This window comes from Scyliorhinus canicula, chromosome 3, assembly GCF_902713615.1.
Source record: "Scyliorhinus canicula chromosome 3, sScyCan1.1, whole genome shotgun sequence".
In the NCBI taxonomy this organism is placed as follows: domain Eukaryota; kingdom Metazoa; phylum Chordata; class Chondrichthyes; order Carcharhiniformes; family Scyliorhinidae; genus Scyliorhinus; species Scyliorhinus canicula.
Window position 1 is genome coordinate 135,763,341 of NC_052148.1, and position 17,327 is coordinate 135,780,667.

The 17,327-nt window shown below is 49.9% G+C and overlaps 1 protein-coding gene across 1 annotated transcript in view; it reads left to right on the plus strand.

The window, feature by feature from the left end:
• Positions 1-3,677: 3,677 nt before the first annotated feature.
• The window catches only part of LOC119962987 (toll-like receptor 6), a 37,735-nt gene continuing 24,085 nt past the window's right edge, over positions 3,678-17,327 (plus strand). Inside the window, 1 exon segment of the mRNA XM_038791409.1 lies at positions 3,678-4,400. The gene's annotated coding sequence lies outside the window, so the exon portion shown is untranslated.

Genomic DNA, 17,327 nt, shown 5'->3' on the forward strand with positions numbered 1-17,327 from the left:
ACGTTTCGAAGATTTCTTCTGCTCTGGCACCGGCGATGGTGAGCAGAAGCTCTGTCTTTTCAGCATCGGCCACGTCTTGTAGGTCGGCTGCTACCAGGAAGATCTCAAACCTTTGCCTGAATGCTCGCCAGTTTTCACTGAGATTGCCGTGGCACCTGAGCCGCTGTGGAACCCGAATCTCGATCATCTTGCCTGGGTGTTGTTGCTGGTTGTCACTGTTTGCTGAGTTGTAACTATTTGGATTGAAATAGTCACTCACTGGTACCATGGCCTGGATTCTCCCCTACCCGGCGGGGCGGGGGGGTCCCGGCGTACCGGAGTGGCGAGAACCACTCCGGTGTCGGGCCTCCCCAAGGGTGCGGCATTCTCTTCACCTTTAGGGGCTAGGCCCGCGCCGGAGTGGCTCCCGCTCCACCGGCCGGCACGAACGGCCTTTGGCGCCCCTGCGACCTCCTTAAAAAGTGCCATAAGATGCCATTTTCTTCAACATCTGTTCTCCTGCAGTTCAGATAGGAAATGCACTGTTGATCATAGCCACCCTCTACTGCCAGATATGCTGCATCCCTCTCCTGGTATCATAAAATTCTACATCTCAGAAGTAGACCTATTGTGCTATGCCACTCTTGAGATGAGCTCACCATTTTGCCCAATTTGCCTGTCCTTTCTCTCTATCCTATTAGTTTTATTTTTCACCCTCTGGGGAGTGTATCTTGGAGTGTCAAACAGAGGAAGCCTCTTCATGTCCACCTATTGCTGCAGTGCTTCCCCTTCACCAACATCCATTTTATTTCCGAGTTTAGTTTGCCTTTCCTGTCTCTTTACCTGCCATTTCTTTACCCACTCCTCAATGGACAGTGCCATCGAGCAACAGTTACTCAGCAATAACCTGCTCACGGAAGCTCATTTTGGATTCTGCCAGAATTACTTGCTTCCAGATCTCGTTGCAGCCTTTGTCCAAACATGTACAAAAGAACTCAATTCCAGCGGTGAGGTGAGAGTGATTGGTCTAGAGACGAAAGCAGCATTGGATTGAGCTTGGTAACAAGTAAAATTTAAGTCAATGGGAATGGAGAGATAATTCCACTAGCTGGAGTCATAACTTGCATTAAGGAAGATGGTTGTAGTTGTTGGCGGCCAATGATCTCACCTTCAGTACATTTGCATAGGAGTTAGCTAGATCAGTGTTCAAGGCTCAATTACCTACAGCTGTTTCATCAATGACCTCCTCTCCATCATGTGGTCACAAGTGGTGATTTGCTGATGACTGCACAGTGTTCATTTCCATTTGCAACACCTTGGATACTGAAACAAACTGCGTTTGCAGTGCAGCAAGACCTGTACAGTATTCAGGCTTAGACTAATAAGGACAAGTAACATTTGCAACACACAAGTACAGACAATGATCATTTCTGGCAAAAGAGAATTTGACCATCCCCCCTTGAGATTCAGTGGTGCTACCTATCATCACTGAATTGCACAGTATCAACATACTGAGGGTTATCATTGACCAGAAAATTAACTGGATCAGTCACATAAATGTGCTGGCTGGAAGAGCAAGTCAGAAGCTGGGAATTCTGTGGGAAGTAAGTCTTTCCTCCCCAAAGATTGTCCACCATGTAAGAGGCACAAGTCAGGAGTGTGATGGAATAATCTTCACTTGCCTGAGAGAATGCAGTTCCAACGGCATTAGGCTTGATACCATCCAGTTCAAAGCATACTGCTTGGGCGGGATTCTCCGACCCCCTGCCGGATCGGAAAATCGGCGGGGGCCGGCATGAATCCCGCCCCCGCCGTCTATCGAAGTCTCCAGCACCAGAGATTCGGCGGGGGCGGGAATCGCGCAGCGCCTGTCAGCGGGCCCCCCCCCCGCCGCCGATTCCCCGGCCCGCGATGGGTCGAAGACCTGCCGCTGTCATGCCGGTCCCACCGGTGTGAATCAAACCACCTACATTACCGGCGCGGGCGGGCTCCGGGGTCCTGGGGGGGGGGGGGGGGGGGGGTGGGCCGATCTGGCCCCGAGGGGTGCCCCCACGGTGGCCTGGCCCGCCATCGGGGCCCACCCATCGGTGGGTGGGCCTGTGCCATGGGGGCACTCTTTTCCTTCTGCTTTTGCCATAGTCTTCACGATGGCGGAGGCGGAAGTGACGCCCTCTCCTGTGCATGCGCGGGGATGACGCCGGCAGTCGCTGACGCACCGGCACATGCGCGAACTTCTGCTGGCTGACGAAGTCCCTTCGGCCTCGGCTGGCGTGGCGCCAAAGGCCATTCCCGCCGGCCAGCGGGGCGCCAACCACTCCGGCGCGGGCCTAGCCCCTCAACGTTAGGGCTTGGGCCCTAACGGTGCGGAGACTTCCGCACCTTTGGGGCGGCCCGATGCCGGAGTAGTTCACGCCACTCCATCCCGCCGGAACCCCCACCCCGCCGGGTAGGGGAGAATCCCGCCCCTGGATTGGCGCCCCATACACCATCTTAAACATGAATTAACTCCGCACCACTGACACAATGGTGGCAGCATGTACTGCCTATGTGGACTGGCAGATTTAGCCTAGCAGCGGAGCGTAGCTACATCATATACCCTAGACCGGCAGAGCGGTCCTCTTCTCGTGGGTCATCCTCTGCGACCGAGAGCTGAGATTCGGGAGGGACGCACATGGAGCTGTGAGGGAAGGGGGACACCCGCCTAGCCAGCCAGATCATGCACTGCCTACATGATATACTGCAGCAGTTTGCTAAGGCTCATTCCACAACATCTTTCAAATCCATGACTTCCACTATCTAGAATAGCAAGGGCAACAGGTGTATGGGAACATCAGCACATTTCCCCTCCATATCACACAACATTCTGCCTTGGCATTGTCTTTGGATCATCATCCTAGAACTCCCTTCCTAACATCACTGTAACAGAACCTGCACCACGTGGACTGCAGTGATTGGAGAAGTGATTCACCATTCCCTTCGGGAAATTAGGATGGGCATAAACACTGGCCTTGCCAGTGATGCTCACATTCAATGAACAAGTAAATCATCCACAAGCATATTGCTTGCTCCAATTTTATTGCTGATCTGCATGAGTGATGTCACAAAGCTGAGGGATCTTTTGTTGTTTTCCCACATTGAATAGGGAACATATTCAAGCTGCAACTTGCAACTGACATCTTGAATGGGCAGAAAATGACTTGCACCAAAAATCATTCCTGTCACCACCACCAAATTGATACAGGGGCCCTGAAAATCTGCAGGCCTTCTCACTTGTTCTAAGGGTCATTATGGCCCTGCCAGAAGGGTTTATTGGGGGAGGTTACCTTATTATCATACTAACGGCAAGCCCTGGCACATGTCACAGAAGCATATTGTAGGAGGGAAGCCAAAAAGCCCTTTAATGTAAATCATGTTTGAAGTGGATATGTCTGGATCCTGGACTAATTTACAGCCTTTCTGCTGTATTCCTGTGTGACCAACTGTGGGATTGAACCAGAATGGCCACCAGTTTTCAGCCTTGTGGTTAGCTGCTGATATGCAAGTTGGTCAGCAGCATGGCCACATGATTGCCACCAACTCCCTATCTACTTTGGGAAATGCAGCGATGCAGTTACATTGGACACTGAGCCACATTGCTCCTCCTCTATAGGGAAGGAGGAAAAGCCCTGGTCATTGTCAATCAACGCACCAACCACCTGCTTGATTGCTGTGTGGGTAAAATATTCCCTAATTTTTCACAACATTTAGAAAGAAAACAAAGCACATGGCCAGCTCCTATTTTCAGTTTTGAAGATGGGTTCGATACTTGAAACATCTGTTCTGCCCATGGATGCTGTCAGAAATGTTGAGCGTTCTCAGCATTAGCTGTTTCTCCGAACATAACAGGAGCTCCTTGTAAAAATATTTTGTTAGTATTTTCTGTAACATTGATACATTTACCTGGAAACCTTTGTGTTCTGAAATGTTATCAGTTAAATCTGAAAAGCAGGGGAGCGAGGTATTTAATGCTGACATTTAACATTTGAATCTTCCAAAAATTAAGAGACTTTCCGGTCCTAATCTGGTCTATTTATAACTATTTCCCCTTCCCTTCACCACATCTGATTTTGTAGTCTGTGAAAGTTTCAGTTCTTCTTTTGGTCCTCCAGCCAAGATGTACTTCTTCAAAACAGAGACATATGTTCATGAATGTGTACTTCATGTATTTGGCTTCCTTTGTACAAGAAGCCACCAAAAAATGAGCCATATGTACAGCAACAACTGATTCAAATAGTTAGGGAACATCAGCTTCTGTTAAATGCCTCTTTTCAGCGCCCTTTTGAGTAATCAAAACAATAGAGATTTTTCCTGACTACCATTTCCTGTATGTGGCAACAGACAACCTGCAGTTGTTGGTGCAGAGGACCTGTCCATTTGCAGAGGTAAGAATCTACAGTTTCTATACATTTAAACTTCAAACTAGTTGGCTGTTCACAAACATACAATGTTTTATAACTTATTGAGAAAAATAGAATGTCGGGAATGGACAGCAGTCTTTCAATTAGTGTATGATTATCAATAGAAAACTTTTTAATATGAGCCGAAAGCTTGGAATTCATCTCTTGCAACCTTTTCTTTATAAGTCCTGGACCACGAATTTTTTTCAATTAGCATTTTTGCGTAAGTCTAATTGTATGTAAAAGTGTTGTTGGACTGCTATGGTTGAAGTGAAAACCCACAAGCACCTTTTCCAGTGCAATTAGAAATCGCCAATTAATGCCTGGCTTTCAAGCAGCACCTATATTCTGAGAATAATAAAATTAAATTGCAATGGGTCGGGGGAGAGGGAAACAAGTTTGCACCTTTATTAAATAGACCTGTTTATAAGAGAATATTTAGCGAGGCACATAGCTGAGCTCAGATACTTCTCTACTGGGACAAAGGAAAATTGAGGGAGTTGCCTCTGTTCCCTCTTGTACATATTACCAAAGGTTTTAGAATAAGATTAGAACATGCCTGATGGGGAACGTCAAGCCTGTCCTCATGACTTCAGAAGGTAGGTGACCAGGGTGTGGTAATAATAGCACTGGTAAGAGTGTGCTTTTGCTAGTTCTGGGAATCTATTACAGCCACTTTGGTCCCATTCTTGGAATTCTCTCTCTAAAGCCTCTCCATCTTTTCTCTCTCTGGCTTTAAAAGGACTTAGTATCTGTTGTTTTTATATAATCCTTCAGTGAAGTATCTTGGGATGATTTTCAGCCTTGGGGCCTGGTATTAATTCCGTGCAAGTGATTGGGTTTATAATAAGAATAATAATAATTGCTTATTGTCACAAGTACGCTTCAATGAAGTTACTGTGAAAAACCCCTAGTCGCCATATTCCGGCGCCTGTTTGTATAATCTCTTTGGTATTGTCTTAATCCACTGGTAGCACACTCACCTGCAAAATGTGAGCAAGTGCTCCCCTTCATCTTATAAATGCATGACAACCTAATCTTTCAACTATCAGTTATGGTGGCAGCTTTTACCAATGGGACATTTCAGATATATGTAAAGTAGGTGATATTCTAAATATCAGCATCCAGATGTGTCTATAGCTGCTGACCCTGTAATTGCAAGAGGAAGGAACCGTGGCAAAGGGAGTGGGGAGCGGCGAGCAGGAGGGAGTGGCAAGCAGTGGGGTATAGAGGTTTGTGGAAGGGAGTGGGACTGAGGGAGACAACAAGTGCACAACAATGACATCAGTGATGGGTGAAACTGCACATGTTCTAGTGGATGGAGTGGGTGCTGCGTTCCTGCTCATTGTCAGGCATTACAGAGTCATGCTAATCTGTACTGGGCGATCCTGCACCACTGCTCTGACTCTGTGATAGCACTTATTGTTCCTGAATCAGAATTTTATGAGTTCAGGCTCCACTATGAAATGAAATGAAAATCGCTTATTGTCACAAGTAGGCTTCAAATGAAGTTACTGTGAAAAGCCCCTAGTCGCCACATTCCGGTGCCTGTTCGGGGAGGTTGGTACAGGAATTGAGCCCGCGCTGCTGGCCTGCCTTGGTCTGCTTTAAAAGCCAACTATTTAGCCCTGTGCTAAACCAGCCCCAATATAGACTTAGAACATAGAATTTACAGTGCAGAAGGCCATTCGGCCCATCGAGTCTGCACCGGCCCTTGGAAAGAGCACCCTACTTAAGCCCACGCCTCCTTCCTATCACTGTAACCCAGTAAATCATCTAACCTTTTGGACACTAAGGGGCAATTTAGCATGGCCAATCCACTTAAACTCCAAATCTTTGGACTGTGGGAGGAAACCGGAGCAGCCGGAGGTAACCCATGCAGACACGGACAGAATGTGCAAAGTCCACCTGAAGCCAGAATTGAACCTGGGTCCCTGGAGCTGTGAGGCAGCAGTGCTAACACTGTGCCACCATGCTGCCCAACTTACTTGAGCAAGTAAGTTGGCACTTCATACAGTCATAGAGTTTTACAGCGCGGAAAGAGGCTCATCGCGTCCACGCCGATCATCAGCACCTAACTATTCTAATCCTATTTTCCAGTACTTGGTCCGTAGCCTTGCAAGCAATGGCATTTCAAGTGCTCATCTAAGTACTTCTTAAAAGTTGTGAGGTTTCCTCCCTCTACCACCCTTTCAGGCAGTGAGTTCCAGATTCCCACCACCCTCTGGGTGAAAACGTTTTTCCCACAACTCATCAAAACCTCCTGTCCTTTACTTTAAATCTATGCCCCCCTGGTTATTGACCTCTCCACTAAGGGGAAAAGTACCTTCCTAGCAACCCTACATATATATCTCACAATTTTATACACCTCAATCAGGTCTGACCCTCAGCCTTCTCTGCTCCAGGAAAAATAACCCCAGCCTATCCAGTCTCTCTTGATAGCTGAAACACTCCAGCCCAGGCAACATCCTGGTGAATCTCCTCTGCACCCTCTCAGTGTAATCACTTCCTTCCTATAGTCTGGTGATCAGAACTGTACAGAGTACTCCAGCTGGGGCCTAATCAGCACTTTATACTGCTCCAGCATAACCTCCCCACTATTATATCCAATACCTTGGTTAATAAAGGCAAGGGTCCCAAAGGCCTTCTTAACCACCATATCTACCTGGCCTGCTGTCTTGAGAGATCTGTGAACATGCATTGCCAAGGTCCCTTTGATCCTCTGTACTTCCTAGGGTCTGACCATTCAATATATATTCCCTTGAATTGTTAGACCTCCTAAATCGCATTATCTCACATTCTTTATGTTTTTTTTAGATTTTTTTTTAAATTTAGAGTACCCAATTATTTTCTTTTTTCCAATTAAGGGGCAATTTAGCGTGGCCAATCCACCTAACCTGCACATCTTTGGGTTGTGGAGGTGAAACCCACGCGGACACGGGGAGCATGTGTACTTTTCATGGTTAAATTCCATTTGCAACTCTTCTGCCCATCTAACTAACCCACCTAATTGTCCTGTAATGTAAGGCCTTGCTCCTCACTATTTACCACACCACCGATTTTTGTGTCATCTGTGAATTTATCACTAAGGCAGTTTTCATAGAATCATAGAATCCCTACAGTGCAGAAGGAGACCATTTGGCCCGTCGAGTCTGCACCCACCCTTTGAATGACCAAACTACACAGGCTGGTCCCCCATCCTATTCCTAAAACCCTTCCCTAAGGGGCAATTTATAATGGCCAATCCACCTAACCTTCACATCTTTGGACTGTGGGAGGAAACTGGAGCACCCGGAGGAAACCCACGCACACACAGGGAGAATGTGCAGACTCCACACAGTCACCCGTTGGATCCAGTTTGACAAATTGCCCTGGATCTCATGGGCTCTCACCTTCTTCATCAGCCTCCCATGTGGGACCTTGTCAAAAGCCTTACAAAAGTCCATGAAGACTACATCAACCGCACTACCCTCATTTCCAAACCCAGACACCTACTCAAAAAATGTAATCAAATTTGTAAGACATGATCTCCCTTTGACAAAAACATGCTGGCTATGCTTGATTAATCCTTGCCTCTCCAAGTGGAGATTAATTCTGTCCCTCAGAATTTTTTCCAATAGTTTTCCTACCACTGAGGTTAGACTCACTAGCCTGTAATTTCCCAATTCATCCCTACTTCCCTTCTTGAATGATGGCACCACATTAGCTGTCACCAGTCCTCTGTACAATCTATATTACAATCTATATAAACGACCTGGATGCAGGGATGGAGGTTCAATGGCCAAGCACAAAAATAGGTGGGACACTAAGTTGCAATGAAGAAATAAGAACCTTACAAATGGATATAGATAGGTTAGGAGAGTGGGCCAAAATGTGACAGAGTTTAACGTGGATAAGTATGAGGTCATGCATTTTGATCGGAAAAATGGGAATGCAACTTATTATCTCAATGGGAAGAGATGTCGGGGTGCTCCGATGCAGAGGGACATGGGGGCCTCATTCATGAGTCACAAAAAACTAGCATGTAGGTACAACACATAATAAAGAAAGAGAATGAAATGTTGGCATTAATAATTAATGGAAGAGAGTGTAAAGGTAAGGAGGTGTTGTTGCAACTATACAAGGTATTGGTGAGACGACATCGGGAGTATTGTGCACAGTTTTAGTCCCCTTATTTGGGGAAAGATATAATGGCATTGGAGGCAGTTCATAGGAGGTTCACTAGGTTCACTCCAGAGATGAGGGATTTGACATATGAGTAGAGAGTTTTGGCCTATACTCTCCAGAGTTTAGAAGAATGAGGAGAGATCAAATTGAGGTACACAAGATGATAAAAGATATGGGTAAAGTAGATGTGGAGCGGATTTTTCCTTTTGAGGGGCATTCTAAAATGAGGTGATAGTCCTCTTATAAGAGGTAGCAAATTTAAAACAAATTTGAGGAGAAACTACTTCTCCCAAAGGGTTGTGAATCAGTGGAATTCGCTACCTCAGAGTCCGGAGGATGCTGGAACAGTGAGTAAGTTTAAAAACGAGTTAGACAGATTTTTAGTTGGTAATGGGTGGAAGGGTTATGGCGAACGGGCAGGACAGTTGAGTTAAGGCCAGGGTGAGATCAGCTATGATCGAATGGTAGAGCAGACTCGATGGGCCAAATGGCCTAATTCTGCTCCTATATCTTATGAACTCTGGCACCTCTCCTATGGTCATAGAAGATTTGAGCATTTTTATCAGAACCACTGCAATCTCCTCCCTTGTCTCCCAAAGCAATTTGGGGTACATCTCATTTGGCCCCGGAGATTTATCCACTTTTAGGCCCATTAAAACTATTAATACCTCCTCCCTCTCTATGTTAAGTTGATCAAGTAAATTACAATACACCTTCCTGATTTCTATACATAGAACATAGAACAGTACAGCACAGAACAGGCCCTTCGGCCCTCAATGTTGTGCCGAGCCATGATCACCCTACTCAAACCCACGTATCCACCCTATACCCGTAACCCAACAACCCCCCCCCCTTAACCTTACCTTTATTAGGACACTACGGGCAATTTAGCATGGCCAATCCACCTAACCCGCACATCTTTTGGACTGTGGGAGGAAACCGGAGCACCCGGAGGAAACCCACGCACACAGGGGGAGGACGTGCAGACTCCACAGACAGTGACTGTGATGATCAGAATACCTTGCCCCTTTAAGAGGCTTGTGATGATCGGAATACATGCCCCTTTAAGAGGCTTGGAACCCTGGGGGACTCCGCCTCTGGCTACGCCCCCTGGGAAACAGTACTTAAGATGAGACTCCATTTTTGCGAGCACACTTCTCATGGAGGCTGCCATTGTCACTGCTATTAAAGCCTTTGATTACTGACCTAACTTTCGTGTCGTATTGAGAGTGCCTCAGTGACCCAGATGGGAATCGAACCTGGGACCCTGGAGCTGTGAAGCATTTATGCTAACCACCATGCTACCCTGCTGCCCTAATCATTTATCTCCGTAATGAACACAGATGCAAAGCACTCGTTTATAACCTCATCTATATCTTCTGCTTCCACACAGAAATTGTTACGTTGGTCTCTAATGGCCCCTACTCTTACCCTGGAAAAAAAAACAAAGGAAATTACAGCACAGGAACAGGCCCTTCGGCCCTTCCAGCCTGCGCCGATCCAGATCCTTTATCTAAACCTGTCGCCTATTTTCCAAGGATCTACTTCCCTCTGTTCCCACTCGTTCATATATCTGTCTAGATGCATCTTAAATGATGCTATCGTGCCCGCCTCTGCCACCTCCGCTGGCAAAGCGTTCCAGGCACCCACCACCCTCTGCGTAAAAAACTTTCCACTCACATCTCCCTTAAACCTTTCCCCTCTCACCTTGTCAACCTCCTTCCCTTAATATACTTCTAAAACTTCTTTGGATTTTCCTTTAGTGCTTTTTCATGCCCCCTCTTCGTTCTCCTAATTTATTTCTTAGTAATCCCTGCACTTTCTATATTCTTCTAGTGCATCCGCTGTTTTGAGCCCTTGGTATCTGCCATGAGCCTCCCTTTTTTTTCCTTATCCAACCCTCGATATCCCTTGACATCCAGGGTTCTTTGGACTTATTGCTCCCACCCTTCACTATCATGGGGACATGTTGGCCCTGTGCTCTCTCTGTTTCCTTTTTGAATGAATCCCACTGCTCTGATGTAGATTGTTCTGCAAGTAGCTGCTCCCAGTTAATTTTGACCGATCCCGTCTTATTTATTAAAATTGCCCTTCCCCAATTAAGAATCTTAATTTGAGGCCTATCTTGTCCCATTCTCTTTTTTTTAAATAATTTTTATTGAAAAATTTTGAATTTATACAACAACGAACCATAATAAAATACCAAAAATAACAATAATATTAGCAATCATAAACATTCGCCCCCACCTCCATGACACAACCCAGCATTTTAACAACGCAAATTACACAATATTAAGTTACATAGTAGAAACTACAATAAGGAACACCCCACCCCCTTACACCCCCCCACCCCCCCCCCCCCCCCCCCCCCCCCCCCCCCCCCCCCCCCCCCCCCCCCCCCCCCCCCCCCCCCCCACCCCCCCCCCCACCCCCCCCCACCCCCCCCCCCCCCCCCCCCCCCCCCCCCCCCCCCCCCCCCCCCCCCCCCCCCCCCCCCCCCCCCCCCCCCCCCCCCCCCCCCCCCCCCCCCCCGGGTTGCTGCTGCTGTTGACCAAGATACCTATCTTTGAGCCAGGAAGTCCAGAAAAGGCTGCCATCATTTATAGAACCCTTGTACTGATCCTCTCAGGGCAAATTTGACCCTTTCCAAGTTTATAAATCCCACCATGTCACTGATCCAGGTCTCCACACTTGGGGGCCTCGCATCCTTCCACTGTAACAAGATCCTTCGTCGGGCTACTAGGGACGCAAAGGCCAGGACACCGGCCTCTTTCGCCTCCTGCACTCCCGGCTCTACCGGAACTCCAAAAAGCGCGAGTCCCCACCCTGGTTTGACCCTGGATCCAACCACCCTCGACACCATCCCCGCCATCCCCTTCCAGAATTCTTCCAGTGCTGGTCATGCCCAGAACATATGGGCGTGGTTCGCTGGACTTCCCGAACATCTGGTGCACCTGTCCTCACCCCCAAAGAACCTACTCATCCTAGTCCCGGGCATGTGGGCCCGGTGCAGCACCTTAAATTGGATGAGACTAAACCTCGCACATGAGGAGGAAGAGGTGACTCTCTCCAAGGCATCCGCCCAAGTTCCGTCCTCTATCTGCTCCCCGAGTTCCTCCTCCCATTTAGCCTTCAGCTCCTCCACTGACGACCCCTCCACCTCCTGCATTACCTTATAGATGTCAGACACCTTCCCTTCTCCGACCCACACCCCCGAAAGCACTCTGTCCATCGTCCCCCGCGAGGGCAGCAAAGGGAATCCCTCTACCTGTCGCCTAGCAAATGCCTTTACCTGCAAGTATCTGAACATGTTCCCTTGGGGAAGCCCAAATTTATCTTCCAGTTCCCCCAGGCCTGCAAACCTCCCGCCAATAAACAGGTCCCTCAATTTACTGATGCCCACCCTTTGCCACCCCCTAAATCCCCCATCCTTGTTCCCCGGAATGAACCGATGATTGCCACCCAATGGAGCCTCCATCAAGCCCCCTGTTTCCCCCCTATGCCGTCTCCACTGTCCCCAGATTCTTAGGGTCACCGCCACCACCGGGCTCGTGGTAAACCTCTTAGGGGAGAGTGGCAACGGTGCCGTTACCATGGCACCCAGGCTCGTACCTCTACATGACGCCATCTCCATTCTTTTCCACGCCGCCCCTCCCGCCTCCATCACCCATTTACGCACCATTGACACATTGGCCGCCCAATAGTACCCCAAAAGGTTGGGCAGCGCCAGCCCGCCTCTATCCCTCCCTCACTCCAGGAACACCCTCTTCACTCTCGGAGTCCCATGTGCCCACACAAAGCTCAAAATACTGCTAGTCACTCTCCTAAAGAAGGCCCTGGGGATAAAGATGGGCAGGCACTGAAAGAGGAACAAGAACCTCGGAAGCACCGTCATTTTGACGGACTGCACCCTCCCCGCCAATGACAATGGCAGCATGTCCCACCTCTTGAACTCCTCCTCCATCTGATCCACAAGCCTGGTGAAATTATGTTTGTGAAGAGTCCCACAGTCCCTGGCCACCTGAACCCCCAGGTACCTAAAGCTCTCCCCTGCCCGCCTAAGCGGGAGCCTACCAATTCCTTCCTCCTGGTCTCCAGGGTGCACCACAAACACCTCACTCTTGCCTAAATTTAGTTTATAACCTGAAAAGGTCCCCAAACTCAGCTAGCAGCTCCATCACCCCCGGCATCCCTCCCACCGGGACCGCCACATACAGTAACAGGTCATCAGCATACAACGACACCCGATGTTCCTCCCCACCTCGCACCAAACCTCTCCACCTCTCTGAATCTCTCAACGCCATCGCCAGCGGCTCGATTGCCAGTGCAAACAACAAGGGGGACAGGGGGCAACCCTGCCTGGTCCCTCGGTAAAGCCGGAAGTACTCCGACCTCCTCCCATTCGTGGCCACGCACGCCATCGGGGCCTCATATAACAGCCTTACCCATCTAATGAACCCTCCACCAAATCCAAACCTCCCCAACACCTCCCATAAGTACCCCCACTCCACTCTATCGAAGGCCTTCTCCGCATCCAGCGCCACCACTATCTCTGCCACCCCCTCAATCGCCGGCATCATAATGACATTCAACAATCTCCGCACATTCGTGTTCAGCTCCCTTCCCTTCACAAAACCTGTCTGGTCCTCATGCACAACCCCTGGCACACAGTACTCTATCCTGGTGGCCAGGATTTTTGCCAGCACCTTGGCATCTACGTTGAGGAGAGATATGGGCCTGTATGAACCACACTGCTGGGGGTCCTTGTCCCTCTTTAAAATTAACGAGATCAGCACCCGCGACATTGTCGGGGGGCAAAGTCCCCCCTTCCCACGCTTCATTAAGTGTCCGCACCAGCAAGGGGCCCACTAGGTCCACAAACTTTTTATAAAATTCCACCGGGAACCCATCCGGCCCCGGTGCCTTCCCTGACTGCATCTGCCCGGTCCCCTTAACTAGCTCCTCCAGCTCAATCGGCGCATCCAACCCCTCCACCTGCTCCTCCTGCACCTTCGGGAAAGAAAGCCAGCCAAGGAACCTCTCCATTCCCCTCCTCTCCCCCGTTGGCTCCGACCGATACAGTTCCCCGTAAAAGTCCTTGAAGACCTCATTAACCTCTACCCTTTTCCACACCACATTCCCACTCTTATCTCTCACTCCAGCAATTTCCTTAGCCGCATCCCGCTTGCGGAGCTGATGAGCCAGTATCCTACTCGCCTTTTCACCATGTTCGTACACTACCCCTTGTGCCTTCCTCCACTGTGCCTCTGCCTTTCTAGTGGTCAGCAAATCAAATTTAGCCTGCAGGCTGCGCCTCTCCCCCAACAGTCCCTCCTCTGGTGCCTCTGCGTACCTCCTGTCTACCTCCAGCATCTTTCCCACCAGTCTATCCCTCTCACTCCTCTCCCTGTGTGCCCGGATGGCTATCAGCTCCCCACGAATCACTGCCTTCAGGGCTTCCCAGACCACCCCCACCTGAACCTCTCCCGTATCATTCACCTCGAGGTATCCCTCAATACTTGCCCGGACCCTCCTACACACCTCCTCCTCCGCCAACAACCCCACATCCAACCGCCACAATGGGCGCTGGTCCCGCACCTCCCCCATCTCCAACTCTATCCAATGCGGAGCGTGGTCGGAGATTTCAATGGCAGAATACTCGGCTTCCTCCACTCTCGGAATCAGTCCCCTACTCACCACGAAGTCTATCCGTGAGTAGACCCTATGTACGTGGGAGAAGAAAGAGTACTCGCGTGCCCTCGGCCTCACAAACCTCCATGGATCCACCCCACCCATCTGGTCCATAAACCCTCTCAGTACCTTGGCCGCCGCCGGCCTCCTACCCGTCCTAGAGCTGGACCGATCAAGTGAAGGATCCAACACCGTATTGAAGTCTCCCCCCATGATCAGACCTCCCGCCTCCAGATCCGGGATCCGTCCCAACATATGCCTCATAAAGCCCGCATCGTCCCAATTTGGGGCATACACACTAGCAAGTACCACCTTCTCTCCTTGTAGCCTGCCCCTAACCATAACATACCTATCCCCCTTATCCGCCACCACCTCCGATGCCTCAAACAACACATTTTTCCCCACCAGAATCGCCACTCCCCGGTTCTTCACATCCAACCCAGAGTGGAAAACCTGCCCCACCCATCCCTTCCTCAGACGGACCTGGTCCGCCACCTTCAGGTGGGTCTCCTGAAGCATTGCCACATCTGCCTTTAGCCCCTTCAGATGAGCAAGTACCCTCGACCGCTTCACCGGCCCATTCAATCCTCTCGCATTCCAGGTGACCAACCGAATCAGAGGGCGTCCCGCCCCCCTCCCCCGTCGACTAGCCATAGCCCGTCGACTGCCCGCCCCAGGCCAGCACCCCCTGCCCGACCCAGTCCCCACAGCGACAACACCTCACCTCCGTCCCCCCCAGCCCCCACCAGCTCGTTCCTGACCCTACCAGCAGCAACCTGGTATTCCCTCCTAGCCGTGAACCGTCCTCCATTGTACTTCCGTGGGTCAGCTAACTTCTGCTGACCCCGGAAACCCCCGCCAATAACCCGACCCCTCCCAAAGTGGGATCATCCCCCAATCTATCCCTCCTCCAGGCACCGCTCCAGCGCGGGGAAGAACCAGTTAAGGCCCCGCCTCCCCCCCGTCATCATCTCCACCCCCCCAGCCCCGCAGCGCAGGAAATCAGAGGAAAGCCCACGCTTTCGCACTGCCCCACCACACCCTTCTGACGCAGCTGCCGAATACCAGCCCACTCCTTATCCCCAACCCGACATAGAATACAACAAACCCCCCCAACCCTCCCCGCAAGATACAAAACTCAAACAATGCCACACAGCAAAAAAAATAACAGAACAACACCACCATAAATAATCATATCAAAATTGCAAAAGTACAAAAAAAAGAGAACACAGCAACAGCAGAATCCAGCAATAAAGTATTACTACCGACTCTGCAACCCCCAACCCCTAGTTCAAGTCCAGTTTCTCCGTCCGCACGAAGGCCCACGCCTCCTCCGGGGAATCGAAATAATAATGCCAGTCCGAATAAGTTACCCACAGGCGCGCGGGCTGCAACATTCCGAACTTTATCTTTTTCCTGTAAAGCACCTCTTTCGTCCGACTAAATCCGGACCGCCGCTTAGCCACCTCCGCACTCCAATCCTGGTAGATCCGTACTACCCCATTCTCCCAATTGCTGCTCTTCACTTTCTTGGCCCAGCGCAGCGCACACTTCCGATCACTGAACCAGTGGAACCTCACCAGCACCGCACGCGGGGGTTCATTCTCCTTAGGCCTCCTGGCCAGTACTCTGTGTGCTCCCTCCAGCTCCAAGGGCAGATGGAAAGACCCGTCCCCCACTAGCGAGTTCAGCATCGTAGCCACGTAGGTTGTCAGGTCCGACCCCTCCAGCCCCTCCGCAAGGCCCAAGATCCGCAGATTTTTCCGCCTCATGCGGTGATCAAGCTCCTCAAAGCATTCCTACCACTTCTTGTGGAGTGCCTCATGTCCCTCCACCTTACTCACGAGGATCCCGGCCTCCCCCTCTCGTTCAGTGGCCTGCGTCTGCAACTCCTTGATGGCAGCACCCTGGGTCGTCTGAATCTCCGACAGCCTTCTGTTCGTTTCCTGCAGAGAGCTCAGTACCTCAGCCTTGAAGTCTGCAAAACAGCGCAGGAGAGCAGCTTGTTGCTCCAGGGCCCACTGCTTCCACTCCTCTGGAGCTCCGCCGGCTGCCATCTTGGATTCCTTCCCCCGTTTTTTCTGGGGAGCTGCTGCCGTTTTTTCCCCCTTTCCACTCCGAGTTCGAATCATGGACTGCGGGGAAAGTCGATCAGCACACCTTCTCCCACCGGGAGACGTCGAAAAGCTTCCGTTTTGGGCTCTAAAAAGAGCCGAAAAGTCCGTTTAAAACGGGAGTTCCCAAATGTACGGCTTCCTACGTCATCGCCGCCACCGGAAGTCCTTTGTCCCATTTCTTAACTACCTTAAATTCTACTGAATTATGGTCACTGTTTCCAAAATGCTCCCCCACTGAAACTTCATCCACCTACTTTCCCGACTTCATTTCCTAAAACTAGATCCAGTACCGCCCTTTCCCTTATTGCACTTCCTACCTATTGGCATAAAAAACTCTCCTGGATGCATTTTAAGATTTCCACCCCCTCTGAGCCTTTCACACTTTGCTTCTCCCAGTTAATATTGGGGAAGTTGAAATCCCCTACTATTATTACCCAATTTTTCTTACAATTCTGAGAGATTTGCCTGCATATTAGAATTAGAATTAGAATTAGAACAGTACAGCACAGAACAGGCCCTTCGGCCCTCAATGTTGTGCCGAGCAATGATCACCCTACTCAAGCCCACGCATCCACCCTATACCAGTAACCCAACAACCCCCATTAACCTTATTTTTTTAGGACACTAAGGGCAATTTAGCCTGGCCAATCCACCTAACCCGCACATCTTTGGACTGTGGGAGGAAACCGGAGCACCCAGAGGAAACCCACGCACACACGGGGAGGACGTGCAGACTCCGTACAGACAGTGACCAGCCGGGAATCGAACCTGGGACCCTGGCGCTGTGAAGCATTTATGCTAACCATCATGCTACCGTGCTGCCCAAATCTGTCCTTGCATCTCTTTCTGACTGTTTGGGGGCCTATTTACACTCCCAGCAATGTGTTACTACGTTTTACCCATATGGCTTAATTTGAGAACCCTACTAAGATATCAT